The sequence below is a fragment of the Erythrolamprus reginae genome, chromosome 4 (assembly GCF_031021105.1).
Source record: "Erythrolamprus reginae isolate rEryReg1 chromosome 4, rEryReg1.hap1, whole genome shotgun sequence".
Taxonomy (NCBI): domain Eukaryota; kingdom Metazoa; phylum Chordata; class Lepidosauria; order Squamata; family Dipsadidae; genus Erythrolamprus; species Erythrolamprus reginae.
This window is the reverse complement of record NC_091953.1, coordinates 119,183,115-119,204,176: the sequence shown is the minus strand read 5'-3', so window position 1 is coordinate 119,204,176 and position 21,062 is coordinate 119,183,115.

Below are 21,062 nucleotides of genomic sequence, written 5' to 3'. Positions count from 1 at the left end.
AACAAATTTATAATTTTTGAGCTACTTTTTTCTCCTTGTGTTTTAAAATTTTATTATTCCTCTGCAATTTTGTGCCTTCTCACTATCTCACCGATGGCTCCTGTTGTTTCAATCCTTATTACACTGCTTATTCTGTGTCCACTTCGTCGAGAATGTTCACTCAGTGCAGGAAAGAATAAAATATTAGGAGAATGATGTCCTGTAACAAAAGCATTATTTCTTTCTAAAAGTTTGTTTATCTACTTTAGTATGGGAGTTATCTTGGGTAAGATAACTTGAGAGTTATCTATACTTTAGTAGCTTGTAGCTAATGTACAGTAGTATCACAAGATAACTCCCATCAGCAATAATTCTGCTCTTTGGAAAGCACAAATGTACTTCAGAGATGATATAACTGGTCATCAATTGGTCCTCAGACTTTGTAGGATGCACATTTGACTTTTGAGGAGATGGGCATGGTGAAAACAGAGCTCTCATGTTCATCAATCTTCTGAACTATAATTTACCAAGGCATGAATAGAATCATTCATTCATTCATTCATTCATTCATTCATTCATTCATTCATTCAATTTCTACAGCAACCATCTCAATCGAGTTGACTCCATATATCTAAGTAAGAATGTTGATTACCAAACTTTATTTCAATTACCTTTCAGGACTATTCTATGCCTGCTTACTTGAAACTTAAGTTAATTGATCTCACTTTAATAGAACATACATTCATTTAATAATATGAAAACAAGCACTCGGGCAATAAGATTATTCATTTTCACATAAAATATATATCACTTCAAGATCCTTTAGTTGGAATTCAGCAAAGTTGTAGACCACTGGAGAGCTAACCACAGAATAAAATATGAGGCATTTCATATATAGTCCTTGCTTATTTTGTATAAATAAGAGAAAAAATACTACTGTCCTTTCTTTGTGTGAATATTAAACTGAATTTCTCCTTTGTTCTGATTTTTTTAAAAACTATTTCAATACATTTTGCTTAATGATATGTGGCAGAAAAATGTGAGACTCAAAACTGAGTTAAATAACAAAAAGCTCTAATATAAAAATTGATGATGAAACTTAAATGAATATTTTAAATTATTTTTCTGAAAAGCCCCAGCAAATTATAGAGCAGTTATATGTTTCTTGAAAAAATTATTTAAATAAAATTCAACCCATTATAAACTTTGCAGATCTTGCAAGTCGAACTGGAAGGAGAGTTCTATTGAAATTATATAGTAGAAGAGTAAGTAGTCTTACAAGTGACATAAAAAAAAGATTTGATAAAACTGGATTCTTTATTTTTATTTTATTTTGCAGTAGGACTCAAAAAGTGGATAGAGAACTGGTCTGGAATTATTTGTATAGCTCCAAAAGGGAGATTTGTGTGGATGCATTCTATACGGATGTGAATGGATGGATGGATGGATGGATGGATGGATGGATGGATGGATGGATAGACAGACAGACAGACAGACAGACAGACAGACAGACAGACAGACAGACAGACAGACAGACCCACCCCTCCAGGAATAGGGTTGATATTCTTGAAGGGGTCTGTAATATGGTAAATGATTTAGCTTTACTAGATAAATGGTCAAAGCAATGGAAACTGCAGTTTAATGTTTCCAAATGTAAAATAATGCACTTGGGGAAAAGGAATCCTCAATCTGAGTATTGCATTGGCAGTTCTGTGTTAGCAAAAACTTCAGAAGAGAAGGATTTAGGGGTAGTGATTTCTGACAGTCTCAAAATGGGTGAGCAGTGTGGTCGGGCAGTAGGAAAAGCAAGTAGGATGCTTGGCTGCATAGCTAGAGGTATAACAAGCAGGAAGAGGGAGATTGTGATCCCCTTATATAGAGCGCTGGTGAGACCACATTTGGAATACTGTGTTCAGTTCAGGAGACCTCACCTACAAAAAGATATTGACAAAATTGAACGGGTCCAAAGATGGGCTACAAGAATGGTGGAAGGTCTTAAGCATAAAACGTATCAGGAAAGACTTAATGAACTCAATCTGTATAGTCTGGAGGACAGAAGGAAAAGGGGGAACATGATCGAAACATTTAAATATGTTAAAGGGTTAAATAAGGTTCAGGAGGGATGTGTTTTTTAATAGGAAAGTGAACACAAGAACAAGGGGACACAATCTGAAGTTAGTTGGGGGAAAGATCAAAAGCAACATGAGAAAATATTATTTTACTGAAAGAGTAGTAGATCCTTGGAACAAACTTCCAGCAGACGTGGTTGGTAAATCCACAGTAACTGAATTGAAACATGCCTGGGATAAACATATATCCATCCTAAGATAAAATACAGAAAATAATATAAGGGCAGACTAGATGGACCATGAGGTCTTTTTCTGCCGTCAGTCTTCTATGTTTCTATGTTTCTAGATAGAATGGAGCAACTGGGAACAGAAGGACAGGCACATGCTGAATCCATATAACCCAGTAATGCTGGCTAGAAACTCTTTTACTTGTATTGCTCACCACATACCAAACTGAGACTCTAGTAAAGAATAAACTCATTTTTCTCACAGTGTGGCCTCTGGCATGGTTTGGAACCGTGACAGACAGACAGATGGACGGACGGACAGACAGACAGATAGGCAGGCTGGCAGGCAGACAGACAACAATCTCTGTGCATGAAAGGGGGGGAGGAGGAGAGGGACAGACCCTGGGGGCAAACCTTATTCCCTGCCAACACTGATCAAATTACCTAATTTAGAGAATGAAATGTCTGCTAGGAAACAACAACAACCAAACTCAGAGAGCACCAACGACCCCTCATTTCAACCCCGAGCTACAGATATTATTGGAAAAGAACCAGATCTTAATTAAATCTACCTGAATAATTATACTCAGAGAAACCAACAGATTAAACTGATGCAGCCGGTTAAATAAACGTATGCATGCTCGTGGAACATAAACTCTAGATCTGAATCTTATAAAGAGAAATGCCGTGTCTTTAAATTAGTGTTGACCTCTAGAGATCTTAGACAATTTTCTGCAATTTCCCTGGCCAGACTTTTTAGAAGCCGTTTCTATTACCTCCTTCCTAGGGCTGTGAGAGAATGACTGATCCAAGTTCACCCAGCTGGCTTTGTGCCTAAGTCATTGTCTCCTGATTAAAACAATAGCCTATTGTTTTAGACACTATACTAAACTTGGCCACCTTGAATTTCATATTATTATTAATAATTCAGGCAAATCATGGCATGCATTTTCCCTCCTACTTCTCATAGATTTTGCCAGGATTCAGGCAACATTCATAAGAAATGTAGTTGTGAAAAGGGAACAAATGCCTCTACCATCCTGATATAACAAGCTCCTTTTTAGAACATTGTATGTTGAGTACAAACAAGATTATAAATCCTGGGTTTAAAAAAAAAAAAGATTACAGAGAGAGAGAGTTCTGCTAAGGTAGGATTTCTGACAATGATTGTTCATATGTTTTTTTACTGAACATTCTAAAACATTGCCCCAGTACAAGAACACTTAGAGAAACAGGGACAGAAACAGAGAGAGAGAGAGAGAGAGAGAGAGAGGGAGGGAGGGAGGGAGAGCTTTGATCTAACTATATAAAGACGTTCATGACCTTGCTAATATAAAAACCTTATTTAATTTCATGACCATCAACTAGAGTTTTTAACAGATTAGAATAGAATAGAATAGAATTTTTATTGGCCAAGTGTGATTGGACACACAAGGAATTTGTCTTAAGCAATGAAGAAGCAATATTAATAAAAATCTTAGGATATACGCAACAAGTTACAGTCATACAGTCAACATGGGAGGAAATGGGTGATAGGAATGATGAGAAAAACTAGTAGAATAGAAGTGCAGATTTAGTAGAAAGTCTGACAGTGTTGAGGGAATTATTTGTTTAGTAGAATGATGGCGTTCGGGAAAAAACTGTTCTTGTGTCTAGTTGTCTTGGTGTGCAATGCTCTGTAGCGACGTTTTGAGGGTAGGAGTTGAAACAATTTGTGTCCAGGATGTGAGGGGTCAGTAAATATTTTACCCGCCCTCTTTTTGACTCGTGCAGTATACAGGTCCTCAATGGAAGGCAGGTTGGCAGCAATTGTTTTTTCTGCAGTTCTGAGTCTCCTCTGAAGTCTGTGTCGGTCCTGTTGGGTTGCAGCACCAAACCAGACATTTATAGAGGTGCAGATGACAGACTCAATGATTCCTCTGTAGAACTGAATCAGCAGCTCCTTGGGCAGTTTGAGCTTCTTTGTTGTGCTTTTTTGATGATGTTTTTGATGTTAGGTGACCATTTTAGGTCTTGAGATATGATAGAACCTAGAAATCTGTAGGTCTCTACTGTTGATACTGTGTTGTCTAATATTGTGAGAGGTGGAAGGGTGGAAGGGTTTCTCTTAAAGTCTACAGACAGACAGACAGGCATCTGCTCCATCATTTTTCATAAAGTCTTATTTAATCACTTCTGTAAAGACAGACAGACTGATGTTGGATATAAATAGATGTTTGGATTCTCTCTTTACGAACAATTAATAGTTTTTCTTCTTTGTGCTGAATCCATTTACTGCATAGTTTCTACATCAATGAGTTCCACGCGCTATCACTATTTATAATATATATATTTATATATCACGTACACAGTGAATAATGAAATCCACTGGGACAGCAATGCAAAATAATTTGAAGTAAATACATTATGGTTAATCCATAATTAGCAGGAAGTATAATTTCCCTTAGGCATGCCATGTATTGGTCTCGATATAAATGTTTGCAGCTAACTATACATCTGCAGGGGGAAAGGTGTTTTTTGAATATTTAGCCACAGTCAAATATAGCATGCTGGAGAGACAGACAGAGAGAGGAAGGGAGGGAGGAGACAGAGGGAAAGAGGAGGAAGGGGGGAGGAGGAGAAGAAGAAGAAGAAGAAGAAGAAGAAGGAGAAGGAGAAGGAGAAGGAGAAGGAGAAGAACAAGAAGAAGAACAAGAAGAAGAACAAGAAGAACAAGAAGAAGAACAAGAAGAAGAACAAGAAGAAGAACAAGAAGAAGAAGAAGAAGAAGAAGAAGAAGAAGAAGAAGAAGAAGAAGAAGAAGAAAAGGAGGAGGGGGAGGTGGTTATTAGGTTTTCTATGGATTTTATTAATCTATTTTTCCTCTTGGTCAACTGACCTACTTAGGAATAAAAATATCAACAAATTTGCCAAACAATATTTTTGATAAAGGTATGAAAAATGATGGGTCACAAATACAGTCAGCCACCATTAATCACTCTTGCATATATTAAAAGTAACCCCCTCCAAATTAAAAGAGGATAAGCTCTACAGCTGAAGAAAGGACAAGGATGAGTATAAGAACTTGGCTGTACATCACTTTTCATGTCTTGAAAGCAACTGTTCACAGGCAGCTCCCTCCATCTGTGGATTTTTGCAGTCCCAATTGAGAGCCCAGATAAATCATGTATCCTGCACAAAAATAACATCAAATCTTTGAAGATGGCTTGGAACCAAATTCACCTGATTTCAATGATGGAATTCACCTGATTTCAATGATGCCTCATTGGCTGATTTCCTACTTGAAGAACTACAAACCTTGCTGGGGAAAAAAAAAAGAAATCTCAAGAAACACAAATTACCTTTTGGGAAATCTATTGTAGAGACTGAAGTTTAAAGCTTAATTTCTTTAAGCTTTTCTAAGTCTTTGAAGTTCCAAATTATCATCTATTAAATAAGGGAAAAATTCTAAAAGGCAGCATTTTTTAAAAAAACATTTCTTTTCCTTCTAGTTTTAAATTTTATTCTTCTGTACCAGGTCCCAGAGGTTACATAGTAGAAGAGGTGATTTAATAACACTGTCTCGCCAATCTGTACTTTATCATTATTTAAAGCAAAGCAAATCATTGCTCGCTAGAGAGAAAGGACAAATTAAGATGCTTTGTTGTGTAATCTAGAAGTGGGAGACATTTTGGGGCCAAGAATTATACTTAAAAACAGACAGACTGGAATTTTGTTTGTTTTCCTTTTTAATCCCAAGGTTATATTTTAAAAAAAGAGTTAAGCCTAAATCAGGATTTTCAACTTAATTGATTTGTTTCATCTTTCGTTCCTCAAAGTAATGGAAAATTATACCATCCATTTTCAACAATTGCGGTCAGAAGGAATTCTAGAAGCTGAAAAATGAATGCAAGGATCTTAAAGAAATGAAATGAATCTGCCTCCCTTGCTATTCTGCGTTGTGACAGTATCAACACTCCAGAAGCGGATTCCTCCGGGTTCAGACCAGTTCTAAACAAACGGTAGTAACTTGGTGGCCTGAGTTGCTGGAACCGGCAGTGACCCAGGCCTGCCATGCCCCCAAAGCCGGTTTTCTTGGTGGTGCCATAGGCACCGCCATCTTGGTTTTTTTACTTCTGCGCATGCACAGCTGCTTTTTAAAAGTACTATGTGTTGTACATACTCCTGATCAGTTGGAGGATGATGAAGATATTGAGGACTCGGATTCAGATAGTGTTTATGAATTAGTGGGGGGACCCGGGTTACAGGTAATAGAACAGGTGGGAGGCCAGCCACAGGATGGGGCTATGAGTTCAGGATCTAGTGAGGGAGAATCAGACGCTCGCTGGGTTAACCCTAAATTCAGAAGGGCCCAAAAACGTAGAGAACAGAGGTCTGGAAGAAGACATTAAGGAGAGGAATGGGTTAAATACTGTAGTGATGTATTTGGCAAGTCAGGGGGTCAGTGGAGAAGAAGGGTAGAGTTTCAACGTTGCCGAAGGGAAAATGGATGTGGTTTTTTTGCCGCGCTAAAGTAAGCAAAAGTATTCTGTGTTGTTATCAGTCAGTTCTGTTGTTTTTCAAAGTCATGCTGTTAGGAAAATAAATCTTGTTAAGTGGAGCAGTTATTTGTAATTGCTAAATTTCTACCAGAAACCAGAACACTATGCATGCATGAATGCATGGAAGTACCCATGCATGTATGCATGAAGTACCCATGCAGCACGTTCTGGAGCAAACCAGCAATGGGAGAAACCAGAACCCACCTGTGCAACACTGTCAGTCTTTAGTGTGCCCACAGAACATCTTCATTACTTCAAGTAATGTACAATCCTAGTATGTTATGGAGATCAACCAATACATTGCCCAATTCCTCTGTGTGATGCATCAACATTGTTCATACACATGAAGAAAAGTCTCTTCCTCAGTCACCAATAGTGCATACTAAAATTTTTACATCCACATCAAAGCCACAATTAATCAAAAGATGGGAATTTAAAATTGTAGGAAATTATTATTATTATTTATTATTATTTATTACATTTGTATGCCGCTCCTCTCCAAAGACTTATTGTTACACAAAATAAGCATAAAAATTCTTTGTAGAGTGGCGGCATACAAATCTAATAAATATTATTATTATTATTATTATTATTATTATTATTATTATTATTATTATTATTATTTAAAAGTATCTTTCTCAATCCTTTTCATAAAAATATACTGGTACCACCAAATATAATAAAATATTTTAGGGAAACAGATAGGAAAGAAAACTCTATGAATATCATATTGCCTGTTTGGTCAGGAAACACATATCTTTTCAAGGTGTCATTGAGCAGTGTAATTTAATATCACCATTACTATTAGACTTTTTCTGGTTTAACAGCTGTATATTTCAGGATCAATTTGAGATATAGATAGTTTTGGGGGAAATGCTAAATGTTTTTCTATATAGGGCTTTGGTCCAAATATTTACTATTTTAAAAAAAAACGGAGAAGAGCATTTGAAATGCATATATAAGGTTCAATGGCTTTTCTTTTTTTAAAGGATGGGTATTTCATGACCAACAGACAAAATGACATTAATACCACCTCAAATAATCCCCACTCCCTGTTCTGCCGGGCTCTCTGGTATGAGCCTCCTGAAAATTCAAGGGTACAAATTTCAGACACACACACGTTTGAAAATTCAAAACAATGTTCTTTATCACAAAATTCAAAAGAAACAAAGCACCCTTTTTGTATTGCAAAGAGCACTCGTCCCAAAACAACCTTGTAGGCTGTACAATTCCCGTAATCAGTCCTTAAGTATTTAGCTAGCTGCTGTGAAGAAATGTCACAGCCCTCCTTCTTCCAACGAAGTGACACACACACACACTTTGTTCTGCTTTGGTTTCAAAGGCGTGAAAAATCAACAAACAAAGTCCAGAAAACAGCAAAACACGGTCCTGAAGAACTGCGGTCAGATAATCTTTCACAACAGCCAAACCAACACGCTGGTATTTGTATCAGCAGCTCTAATTACTAGAGCCCCACCCAAACACAGGTGGCCTCTCTTATCTCCTGTAATATGTCCTCAATTGGTCTCTTCTATGCATAACTCTGCACCTGCATGGGTCCAAGACTTCCGCATCCGGATAGACCGAAGATAATGGAGATTGGCTTCCTGGGCTGTGTGCCAAGCCCCCCTCTTCCAAGTCACCCCCACCTTCTTCTTCATCCGAGGAAACTGCACTACCTGCCTCTGTCGGCAATAAAACAGGCCTGTGACATGTTGATGTTTCCCCTCCATCCACCTCCACATTCCTTGGGGAAGGAGCTGGGCCACAGCCAACCATAACACTCCCCCAATTTTTTTGCTGGCTGGCTGGCTGGCTGATTGGTTGGTTGGTTTTGAATCCACAGAGTGAAATATTTTGCATTGCTCTGTGAAGTGGAATTGATTCTCTAAACTAATAGTAAGCTCTCCTTCATTGATATGTTCCAGCAGAGGTTCTGCATCCATCTGCTTTGGATTCATACACTAAACAAAGCTTGGACTTACTGACCTAAATGGCTCCTTCTGTGATTCTCGGTTGACATTAAAAACCACTTAGATTTCTTTAATCATTCCAAACCAGGATGTCACTGATAGAGATCATGCTTTATCTGTCAAGACTGCCCTCTTTGGGCATACAATCTGCCATAAATAATTCAAGTTACAAATGAAAGAAAAACATTTGCTTGAGAGTCTAAAGAGTCATTTCACTCGTTATTGACTGTGAATAACGGAATAACAGAATGAGTTGGAAGGGACCCTGGAGGTCTTCTAGTCCAACCCCCTCCTCATGTGCCACAGGTGGCACGCGAAGCCATATCAGAGGGTATATGAGGCATTGCCCTGTGTCAGCTCCAGTGCACATGGATGCACTAGCCAACTGATTTTTGGCCTTGGGGAAGGCCATTTCACCCCGCAGAGACTTCAGGGAAGCTTCCTGAAGTCTGGAGTGGAAAAAAATCGCCCAGTGGGTGTTCTGTCGGGCTCTCTGGTACACTCCTCCCAAAAATTCACAGGTACAAATTTCAGACACACACACGTTTGAAAATTCAAAACAATGTTCTTTATACCGAAAATTCACTTAAACCAAGCCCTCTTTTGGTATAGCAAAGAGCTCTGGTCTCCAAACAAACTGGTAATTTGTACAAGTCCCTTATCAGTTCTGTAATACTTAGCTTGCAGCTGTGAGGCAATTCACAGTCCTTCTTCTTTCACAAAGTGAAACACACTTTGCTCTGGTTTAGTTTCAAAGCGGGGAAAAATCAGCACACAAAGGTCAAAGTCAGTAAAGCAGTCACGAAACACAATGATCAGATAATCCTCCACAATGGCCAAACCCACAGGCTGCTATTTATAGCAGCCTCACTAATTACCACAGCCCCACCCAACCACAGGTGGCCTCATTTTCTTTGATAATAATCTCTCAGTTGTTGTTGCCTATGCATCGCTCTCCTTATGCGTGGCTGTATCATTAACTCTTGTTCTGAATCCAAGGAGGAGCTAGATAATTGATCTCCTTCTGAGCTGTTTGCCGCACTCTCCTCTTCCCTGTCACTCATGTCTTCTTGGTCAGAGGAGCCTTCATCAGCAGATTCCACCGGGGGCAAAACAGGCCTGCAGCATGTGGATGTCTCCCCCACATCCACAGTCCTTGGGGCAGGAGCTGGGCCAGAGCTAACCACAACAGTGGGCAAACAGGAAGTTCGGAAAACAGACTTCCGGTTTGCCCATTGTGCTGCTTTTCGCACTCTGGGGCTTCAGGAAGCTTCCCTGAAAGCTCCAGAGAGCAAAAAACAGCACAGCGGCAAAACAGAAGTATGTTTTTGCAAACTTCTGGTTTGCCCATTTGGCTGTTTTTTTCAGTGTCCCAAGCTTCAGTTATGGGGATATGTATGGGGATAGGGGGATTGTGCGCAGGGGCAGAATGGGATGTGCGCAAGAATGGGGGGAGGCGGAATGGGTATGAGTATGTGCACACATGCTATCACATGCACACACACCCTTTTGGCACGCAAACCAAAAAATTCCTCAAAGTTCCAATTTATTGCCAGAGCCATTCTGGCACCTACAGCGGGAAACTGAAATATGACGCTTCTAAAGTTTCCCATCCAGTTGAAAGTTCACATTCCTCATCCCCCTGCAAACTTGTCATATAGCCCACTCAGGTTGTGCCAGTGTGGCGACTCCTCATCCTGCTTCCGACCAGGTGGTGGACAAAGGATGACCTTGAACCTCTCAAAAGAATGCTTTGTGGCTGTATCTGCTCCCACATGGAAAATCACCGCTCCAAAAATTCCCATAATCATCAGGCCTTTTACTGATATTGTGGCGAGCCGGTAATTCCCCCCCCCCCCCCAACTTCTGAGTTGCAAACTAGGCAAGGAGCAGCTGTGGAGTGGCAATTCAATCTGACGCCCTTGATCAGCTGGGCTTCAGAAACAGAGATAAAGGTCAGTATAACCCAGGGGCACGTGGGCCCACTTTCATGGACACAGAAAACCGATTCTCTTTCAGCTTGGAGTCATAGCTATCAGTTCTAAAGGACCAGTCTGAACCGGCACAAACCCCCCACTATCTACCCCATATGAAGGAAAAGGAAGAAGTGTACTTTCTCTGTATCATACTTTATTCACGGAAGTCTTATTTCTAAGAGTTGAGCAACACTACATCATTTGCCTTCCAGAAATTATTAACACCATTCTATTCCACTGACCTTTTAGAATGCCTTGAACGGCCTTCTACCCAGTAATTCTTCCTTTTTGGAAGTGATGCTTTGTTTTTTATTGATGTTGTATTGTGAACAACCCTGAGTCCTTGGAATTAAGTTATTTAAATCCCCCCCAATCTATCTCTGGCCATCCATCTGTCCATTTATCTGTATCTATCTATCTATCTATCTATCTATCTATCTATCTATCTATCTATCTATCTATCTATCTATCTATCTATCTATCTATCTATCTATCAATCAATCTAATCTAATCTAATCTAATCTAATCTAATCTAATCTATCTCTATCTATCTCTATCTATCTATCTATCTATCTATCTATCTATCTATCCTATCTATCTATCATCTATCTACCCCCCCCCCCGGTCTCTCTTTCTCTCTACATTCATCCATGTTTGGATTTGCAAAACGTGTGAAATGATTGCCTTATAAACAAACTAATTTTAAACATAATGACTGGACTATTGTGCTATATCAATGATGGTGAACCCTTTTATTGCTCGGGTGCCAAAAGGGCATATGTGCCCACATCCATAATGCGACATAATGTTTGCAAAAATAAATTTATAAACCAAATGAGTATTCAAGAAAAGGAATATCATTTCATTCCTTAATGAACTAATAATAGTGTATTTTTACTTTTAAATGAGATGTACATTTGGTTTAATTTGAAGCAGAGCCATTGCAGGTTGTTGTTTTTTTTACATATATGCTTCAAGTACAAGTGTATAAAACGCTTTTCATCCGGAAAAATGTATCAGTAAAGGGCAACCGGACTCACATAAATATTGCCATTATCTTGAAATTATTTATTCATAAATATCCTCTTAATCTTTTGGTGAGACTCTGCTTGGAAAATCTCAAACTGATATATCACCAAATGTCAAAATATGAAAACAAAACAAAAAAAAGGTGCAATTTGTCCAATCAGTTTATAGAATAAGGAGCCCATAAACAGCACTGTGGTCAGAATTGAATATATTAAAGAACAATTTCTCCTTAAAACATGTATAGATTGATCTCTGAGCTAAAATCTGTAGATATTTACATATACTGAATACATTCTGATTAATGTTATGCAGTTTAAATAATTAGTCCTTTGTTTCATGTTAAATGCATATACCTATTTGTAGTTTTCCACTAATTATTTTTCCTCATTGGTTTAAAATACATTTTGACTATGTTATCATATACATTCCTACTCACTTATTATTATGCACAAGTAAAATAGGGTGGGGCTTTTTATACTGATCCATTGCCATTAGACATTTTAAAGGCATCACTTCTTAAAATTCTTAGTTGCATCTTAAATATCTTTAATTAAAAGATGAGGAAAAAGCCATGCATGAAGAATAGAAAAGATAGATTGTACTTCTTATTTTGATTAGGCAATGCAACTATAAATATAAAAATCTCTCAATAGATTGCCTTTTGCTTGTCAAAATGGCCAAGATTTCACAGTTCCTCTTCAAACTTCCCTACTAAGGAAATATAAATAAATATATAGATGATATATCAATAACATAGTTGAAAATCAGATAGCTTGAAGTCACCCAATTGCAAAGTAATATCAATTTGTCCATGATGTTGTTTGATGGACTTCAGTCTTCCTAAATAAATAAATAAAAGTTCACTTTTTATGTAAAATATCTAATAAGGATGAATGGAATGGAGTGGAGCGGAGTGGAAGAGGAGGCGAGGGGAGGTTTTGGGAGGGGAAGAGAGGGGAGGAGAGAGAGGAGATGAGAGGAGACGAGAGGAGAGGAGAGTTTATTTATTTTTATTTTATTTATTTATTTTGTCCAATACACAATACATATTGAAGAGAATAGACATGAAGCATTCTATATAAAGAAAAGATATAAAAATAGAGGAGAAGATATATGAAAGGAAGAAAAGATATATGAGATATGAGATAAGGAGAGACAATTGGACAGGGGACGAAAGGCACACTAGTGCACTTATGTACGCCCCTTACTGACCTCTAAGGAACCTGGAGAGGTCAATCGTGGATAGTCTAAGGGAGAAATGTTGGGGGTTAGGGGTTGACACTACTGAGTATGGTAATGAGTTCCACGCTTCGACAACTCGATTGCTAAAGTCATATTTTTTACAGTCAAGCTTGGAGTGATTAACATTTAGTTTGAATTTATTGCGTGCTCTTGTGTTGTTGCGGTTGAAGCTGAAGTAGTCATTGACAGGCAGGATGTTGCAGCACATGATTTTGTGGGCAATACTTAGATCGTGTTTTAGGCGACGTAGTTCTAAGCTTTCTAGACCTAATATTGATAGTCTGCTTTCGTAGGGCATTCTGTTTCGAGTGGGGGAGTGATCTGGTGAAATATCTTTGGACATTTTCTAGGGTGTTGATGTCCGAGATGTGGTATGGGTTCCAGACAGATGGACTGTATTCAAGGATGGGTCTGGCAAAAGTTTTGTATGCTCTGGTGAGTAGTGTGAGATTGCCGGAGCAGAAGCTGCGTAGGATCAGGTTAACAACTCTAGAAGCCTTTTTGGCGATATTGTTGCAGTGGGCTTTAGCACTTAGGTCATTTGATATTAGTATTCCAAGGTTTTTTACTGAGTGGGAGTTGGCTGTGAGTTTTTGTTTATTCAGTTTATATATGAGGTTTGGATTCTTTTTGCCGATGTGGAGTTCTTTCCTTTTGGCAATCAATCAATCAATCAATCCATTCATATTCTATATCAAGTATGTCAATAGGACCATTGAAATCCTTCTAACCATATGTTAATCTAAAGATGAGTTTCATTCTGATAACACTAATCACGCCCCTAAGACTTCAAATGGAGAATTTTGTGCACCTAACATTTCAGGTTTGAAATGTTTTGTACAATCCTAATTATTAGCAATGGAAGAAATATTGATACTAATCGTATCTATAGACAAAGCTCTACCTAAATCATCTTCACAATCTTTCCCATATAAAAATGATACTAACAGCCCTCATATCCAGGGATATTGCATGAATCTGAAAGCTTCTGCTGTGATCTTGTGTTGACATATACATGTAATTTGAAATGCTGTTTGTTGAAAATGCTGTTTGTTGAAAATGCTGTTTGTTAATTTCATAAGACTTTGAGAAATGTGTTAATTTTAACTCCTTCCTTCCTCCGAAATAGTTTCTTTCCTTTGTTTAACTTGAACAATACTGTAATGATGCATGTGTTAGATTTTATAGCTACTGTGTGTTGCTGCTGAAAATTCCCTAGAAACACAATCTGGCTGCAAACGGCTGTTATAATTAGCATATCATTTGAAGCAGATTGAAAAATGTTGCAGCGAAGCATTATATTTTTGCTACTTACCTTCGCTGCTAAATATTTACCTGATACATTTGCTGGCTGACTTTAGTTGGTTCTTTTCTTCACTGACATAGTCATCATGTTTTTATTTATTTTGTATCTACTGGCGGCCCTTAATGGATTTTGCCATTTGTACTCTTTTCTCCCTTTTACTTTAATACTTTAACCGTCTTTTATTTCTTCCAACATATTATGGTTTAATCAGTATGATGTATTTCATTACTGGCGCCAGCAGGAGTTGGCTATTAAATTATCCATTTCAGAAAACAAATAAAACAAGATTTGTCAAACTTATATGAAAATGCAGAGCAGAAAAATTAATAATCACATAAGTACTAATTAAAAACTAGTCTATGTAGCCAAAATGTTTTTAAAAAAGAATAAAACATTTGATATTTAAAACTCTTTATACAGAAATAAGCAGATCGCTGTATTAATACGTGGCTTTTCTGAGGTCCCCCTGTTATTCCTTTGATTTTTATTTATTATTTATTTTTTTATTGGATTTGTATGCTGCCCCTCACTGAGGACTCGGGGCAGCTCACAACGTATCAAAAAAATATAGTGATACATCTAAAAAATCCAATTAATATGATTTTAAAAAACCCTCCAATAATTTAAAAGCATTCATCATCATTCATTCAACAAAACATACTAAAATACTCATTGGTCAGGGGGCTAGGATCTAATGGCCCCAAGCCTGAAGGCATAAGTAGGTCTTTAAACTTTTACAGAAGGCAAAGAGGGTGGGGGCTGTTGCAGTATAGCATGAACTATGTTAGAATAGGATTGTATTATAATTATACATCTGGACCTCTAGCATAAAAATACTCTGCTTACCCTAGTTCTATAACCCAGGACAGGAAGGGCACTATATTCCTGGCAATTACAACAGGGAAACAAAAGGGCTCAAATAAACAATAAACAAAGTTTTCACCACTTCGGACAGGATCAAAGGAGGGATATACATTGCTGAAGCATACAACAGGAGGACAGAGTGATTAAGGAAGATTAGTGAGATAAGGCAGAAGACTTCAGAGAAATTAGGTGTGAGGAACATCTGCTCTAAGGAAGAGTTTTCTATGAAATTATTTCTTGATATCTATGGGAAAAGGAAGAACTCAAAAGTTACGTTTGAAGTTATGCTATTGGATGTATCATTTGACATGTATATGTAATTATCCCCCATTTCCTTATGTTCCCAAATAAAAAGGGGTACATGGCTCTACACCATGTCACTTCACCCAGAGAGAGAATGTGTCCAGTTTTTCTTTTTAGGATTCGCGTTCGTGAGTAACCCCACACAGCTGGGTTGCACTTAGCCCCTTTTGAGGACATTGTTTTCACTAGGGACTTTGACAGCATCCACAGGGGGCAATGTGAATCTCCAGGGGAGAGCTGATTCCAGATGGCCGGGGTGCCCACAGAGAAGGCTCTTCCCCTGGGTCCCACCAAATGACATTGTCTGGTTGATGGGACGCTGAGGAGGCCAACTCTGTGGGATATGACTGGGTGCTAGGATTCGTGTGGCAGAAGGCGGTTTTTGAGGTAATCTGGCCTGATGCCATGTAGGGCTTTGTAGATCATAACCAACACTTTGAATTTTGTCCAGAAACTAATCGGCAGCCAATGCAGTCCGCGGAGTGATGGTGAGATTAAATCACAGTCATGAGAAAGAAGGAGAACTCAGGTATAAAACAGGAGATGTAGGAAGCAAACATATGGTCAGCCTTAGTGAGCCTAGATGTTTATATAATAAGGTTTAGGATTTGGATAACAAACAGGGAGAACTTGAAATCCTACTACAGGTAGTCCTCATTTACAACCATTCATTCAGTGACTGTTTGAAGTTACAACAGCACTGACAAAAGTGATTTGTGACCATTTTTCACGCTTACAACCATTGCAAACTCCATGGTCATATGTTCAAAATCTGGATGCTTGGGAACTAGTTCATATTTCTGATGTTTGCAATGTCCAAAGGTGATGTGATGTCTTTTGTGAGCTTCAGACAAGCAAAGTCAGTGAAGAAGCCAGATTTACTTAACTATCATGTTACTAATTTAACAATTGCACGCCATAAAGGTCATAAAATGGGGTAAAAATCACTTATCTTGCTTAGCAAATTTGGAACACAACTGTGGTTATAAGACAAGGATTACCTGTATATGAAGTCAGGCACAATTTTATTGTTTTAGTGAAACTGGATGGCATGGAACCATGATTGGAATATACTGATGGAAGGATATAAATTCTTCAAAAGAAACAAAGCCAACACAAAGAAGAGGAAAGGAAATGCATTAAAAGTTAAATATTACTATACCTCTACAGAAGTACACTCTACTTGGGATGAAAGTATTAGGGTGAATGTCTTTTTTAAAAAATGATATTGTTACATGTATGTACTACAAGCCAACAAACCAACTGGAGGAAATAGATGAATTAGTAGCTAATTAATTAACTGAGGCATGCAGGAAATACAGTACAGCACTCTAATAATGATGGACTTTAACTATTCTGACATCAGTTGTGAAACAAATTCTGCAGTGAGTAGAAGATCAAACAATCCTCCACTCGAAACAGAATACCCTACAAGACTAGACTTTCAATCCTGGGCCTAGAAAGCTTAGAACTAAGATGCCTTAAACAAGATCTAAGTATTGCCCACAGGATCATATGCTGCAACAACCTGCCTGTCGGCGACTACTTCACCTTCAACCACAACAACACAAGTGCACACAACAGATTTAAACTTAATATTAACCGCTCCAAACATGACTGTAAAAAATATGACTTCAGTAACCGAGTTGTCGAAGCGTGGAACTCATTACCGGACTCCATAGTGTCATCCCCAAACCCCCAACACTTTACCCTTAGATTATCCACGGTTGACCTATCCAGTTTCCTAAGAGGTCAGTAAGGGGCGAGTACAAGTGCACTAGAGTGCCTTCTGTCCCCTGTCCTATTGCTCTCCTATATCTCCTATACCTTTCTTCTATTCCTATATCTCTTCTTCTATTCTTTCATTGATATGTTCTATTACTATACCTTCTTTTCTATTCTTTCTTAGATATATTTTACTATGAGTATCTCCTCTATAACCTTCATCATGTATTTTACTATGTGTATATAGATATATACCCACTAAAACCCTCATTGTGTATTGGACAAAATAAACGAATGAATGAATGAATGAATGAATGAATGAATGAATGAATGAATGAATGAATGTACCTAGCTGACAACCAGTCATCCAAAAGATGGAGGTAGAAACTAGAGGAGTGTCTATAGTAGACTTAATAGAGATGAAATGGAGGAGTGAGTGGAAGTTATAGGTTTTTTGGGGGGAGAGATCATGTCATAGTAGAATATAATGCAGGAACAGGTAATACAATACAGTCAAACTAGTATCTTAGACTTAAATAAGGTAAGAAAGAGATTAGGAAAGATTTCATGGATGGAAATTCTAGAAGGTAATTTTTATCAGAATGCATGGAAAACTCTTAAAAATGAAACAATAAGGCTCAAAGAAAAACAATGCCATCAGAGAAAGAAAAATCAAAAGAGTCAGGATGAGGCAGCATAGAAGCACAAAGAGCTCTCTGAGAAACCAAGAGACAAGAAGGACAAGTATTTAAAAAGGAAAAGAAAAGAGGGATGCATAACTAAAACAGAATAGTAGAAAATATCTCAAATCCCAGGACAGTTGAGGCTCATAATTGGAAAAGAAGGAAAAGGGGGGACATGATCGAAACATTTAAATATATTAAAGGGTTAAATAAGGTTCAGGAGGGAAGTGTTTTTAATAGGAAAGTGAACACAAGAACAAGGGGACACAATCTGAAGTTAGTTGGAGGAAAGATCAAAAGCAACATGAGAAAATATTATTTTACTGAAAGAGTAGTAGATCCTTGGAACAAACTTCCAGCAGACGTGGTAGATAAATCCACAGTAACTGAATTTAAACATGCCTGGGATAAACATATATCCATTGTAAGATAAAATACAGAAAATAGTATAAGGGCAGACTAGATGGACCATGAGGTCTTTTTCTGCCGTCAGACTTCTAGGTTTCTAGGTTTCTATAATGAATTACGACTTGCCAAAAATGCTAAAAGTAACAACTACGACAATAAAATTACAGTATGTAAGAAACAAGTCAAAGAAATGATTGGTACACTGAGGATGGACAGAAGAGAAAAAACAGAACTACTTAATTCCTTCTTTGAATCTGTCTTTTTGCAAAATGAAATAAAACATCTCAACCTCTCAAAAGTGGCACTGTGGGAGGCAGAAAAGGAATTCAGGTCTAAATAGGTAAGCAATTGGGAAAGGAACACTTTTCTATTTTAGATGAGTTCAAATCACCAGGACCTGAGGATTTACATCCAAGAGTATAGAACAAGTTAACTACTGTATATCATCTTGGAACAATTGAACAGTATCTTTCAGAGCTCCTGAAGCATGGAGCAAATGCCGGAGGACTACCCGTAGAAAAGAACTATGTGTTTCTAATCTTCAAGAAGGCAGAGAAAGTGAATCCAGGAAACTACAGATCAATCTGACATCAATACTTGGAAAATCCTGGAAAAGATAATTCAAGCAACAGATTTGTGGCACCTAGGGATACATTTGTTAAGATCCTAACAGACTTATTAGCTTCTTTGATAAAGTGATTAAATTAGTGGACCAAGGAAAGTGATTAAATTAGTGGCTATACAGTGATCCCTTGAGTATCGCGAGGGTTACATTCCAAGACCTCTCGCGATAATCGATTTTTCGCAATATAGTGGTGCGGAAGTAAAAACACCATCTGCGCATGCGCGCCCTTTTTTCCAATGGCCGCGCATGCGCAGATGGTGGAGCCGGTGGCTGGGGAGGTGGATTCGCCGCCCCCACCAGCCCTTCCTGCTCTGGGTCAGAGCCGCGGAAACCTTCGGCTCGCCGAGGCTGTGTCTGACCCCTTCGTTTGTATTGCAGCGAAGGAGGCGAAGCAAGGCTCCAAGCTCGCCTGCCGCCGCTACGCCTCTGCCGCCTCAGCCACCCCCTCTGCTCTGCAGGGACCTCGCATGCCACGATTTCCCTCTCTCACCCTCCCCGCGCTTCTCCTCGGCGGTGGCCAAGCGGCAGGCTTAATGGGAGACCAAAGGCGAAAAAAGAAAAGAAAAAAAAATCCCCAAAAGAGGCAGGCACAAAGCGGGGGCACAAGGGGAGCTGCCCGGCAGAGGTTGCTTTTTTTCTTCTCGTGGGCAAGTGAAGGGGGGGAGAGAGAAGGAAAGAGAGAGAAGGAAAGAAAGAGATGAGAGAGGGAGGAAGAGAGTGTGAGAGAGGAAGAAAGAGAGAGAGAAATGATAGAAAAAAGGGGAGAAAAAAAGAGAAATGAGAAAATGATTGAAGCAGAGAATGACAGGAAAGAAAGAGAAAGAGACAGAGAAGTGACTCTTGGTGATGACGTATGACATCATCGGGTGGGAAAAACCGTGGTATAGCAAAAAAAACGTGGAGTATTTTTTAATTAATATTTTCTGAAAAATCATGGTGTAGCGTTTCGCGAAGATCGAGATTGCGAAAATCGAGGGATCACTGTATTATTTATTTATTTATTTATTTATCTATTTATCTATTTAGTCAAGTACATAGTGTAGGGATATAGAGAAATAATCATATTAATATACATGTATAAAAGATTAGAAGAACATTAGGAATAGTAGTATTCATATACATGGTAATAGTAAGATATAGTAAGATATATTAGGACAAGGGATGGGAAGCATGTTGGTGCACTTATGCACATCCCTTACTGACCTCTTAGGAATATGGAGAGGTCAACAGTTGACAGTCTCAGGATAAATTTTTGGGGGTTAGGAGATGACACTACAGAGTCAGGTAGTGAGTTCCAAGCTTCAACCACTTGATTACTAAAGTCATAATTTTTGCAGTCAAGTTTGGAGCAGTTTACATTGAGTTTGAATCTGTTGTGTGCTCGTGTGTTGTTGAGGTTGAAGGCAAAGTAGTTGTTGACCGCAAGGACGTTATTATTCTTTGATTTCAGTAAAGCATTTGACAATGTAAAACACAACCTTCTTGGTAAGACAGAAAAAATTGTGGGATAGACAGCATCATCACCAGATGGATGCAATTACTTAACTGGAAAATGTTTACATGTTTTTATTTTCCAAAACAAGGCATCAAATTTATTTATTAATTGGATTTGTATGCCGCCCATCTCTCAGGATTCCTGAAGTCTTCTGAATTATAGATAGACTTCATCCAGTTGTATATATGAATTTTTGATAGTTGTAGAATAATGGTTCTTCCAGTTTATTCCAGATATTTCTTGGCTGTCACAAATTCTCTATTTATTATTTATTTTTATTTATTTATTTATTATTTAGATTTGTATGCCGCCCCTCTCCACAGACTCGGGGAGGCTCACAACAAGACACAACAATTCATAACAAATCCAAATAACTTTAAAATATTTAAAAAAGAACCCCATTTTTCTAACAAACACACAGAAACATACCATGCATAAATTGTACATGCCCGGGGGAGGTGTTTCAGTTCCCTCCATGCCTGACAGCAAAGGTGGGTTTTAAGGAGTTTACGGAAGGCAGGCAGAGTAGGGGCTGTTCTAATCTCTGGGGGGAGTTGGTTCCAGAGAGTCGGGGCCGCCACAGAGAAGGCTCTTCCCCTGGGGCCCGCCAACCGACA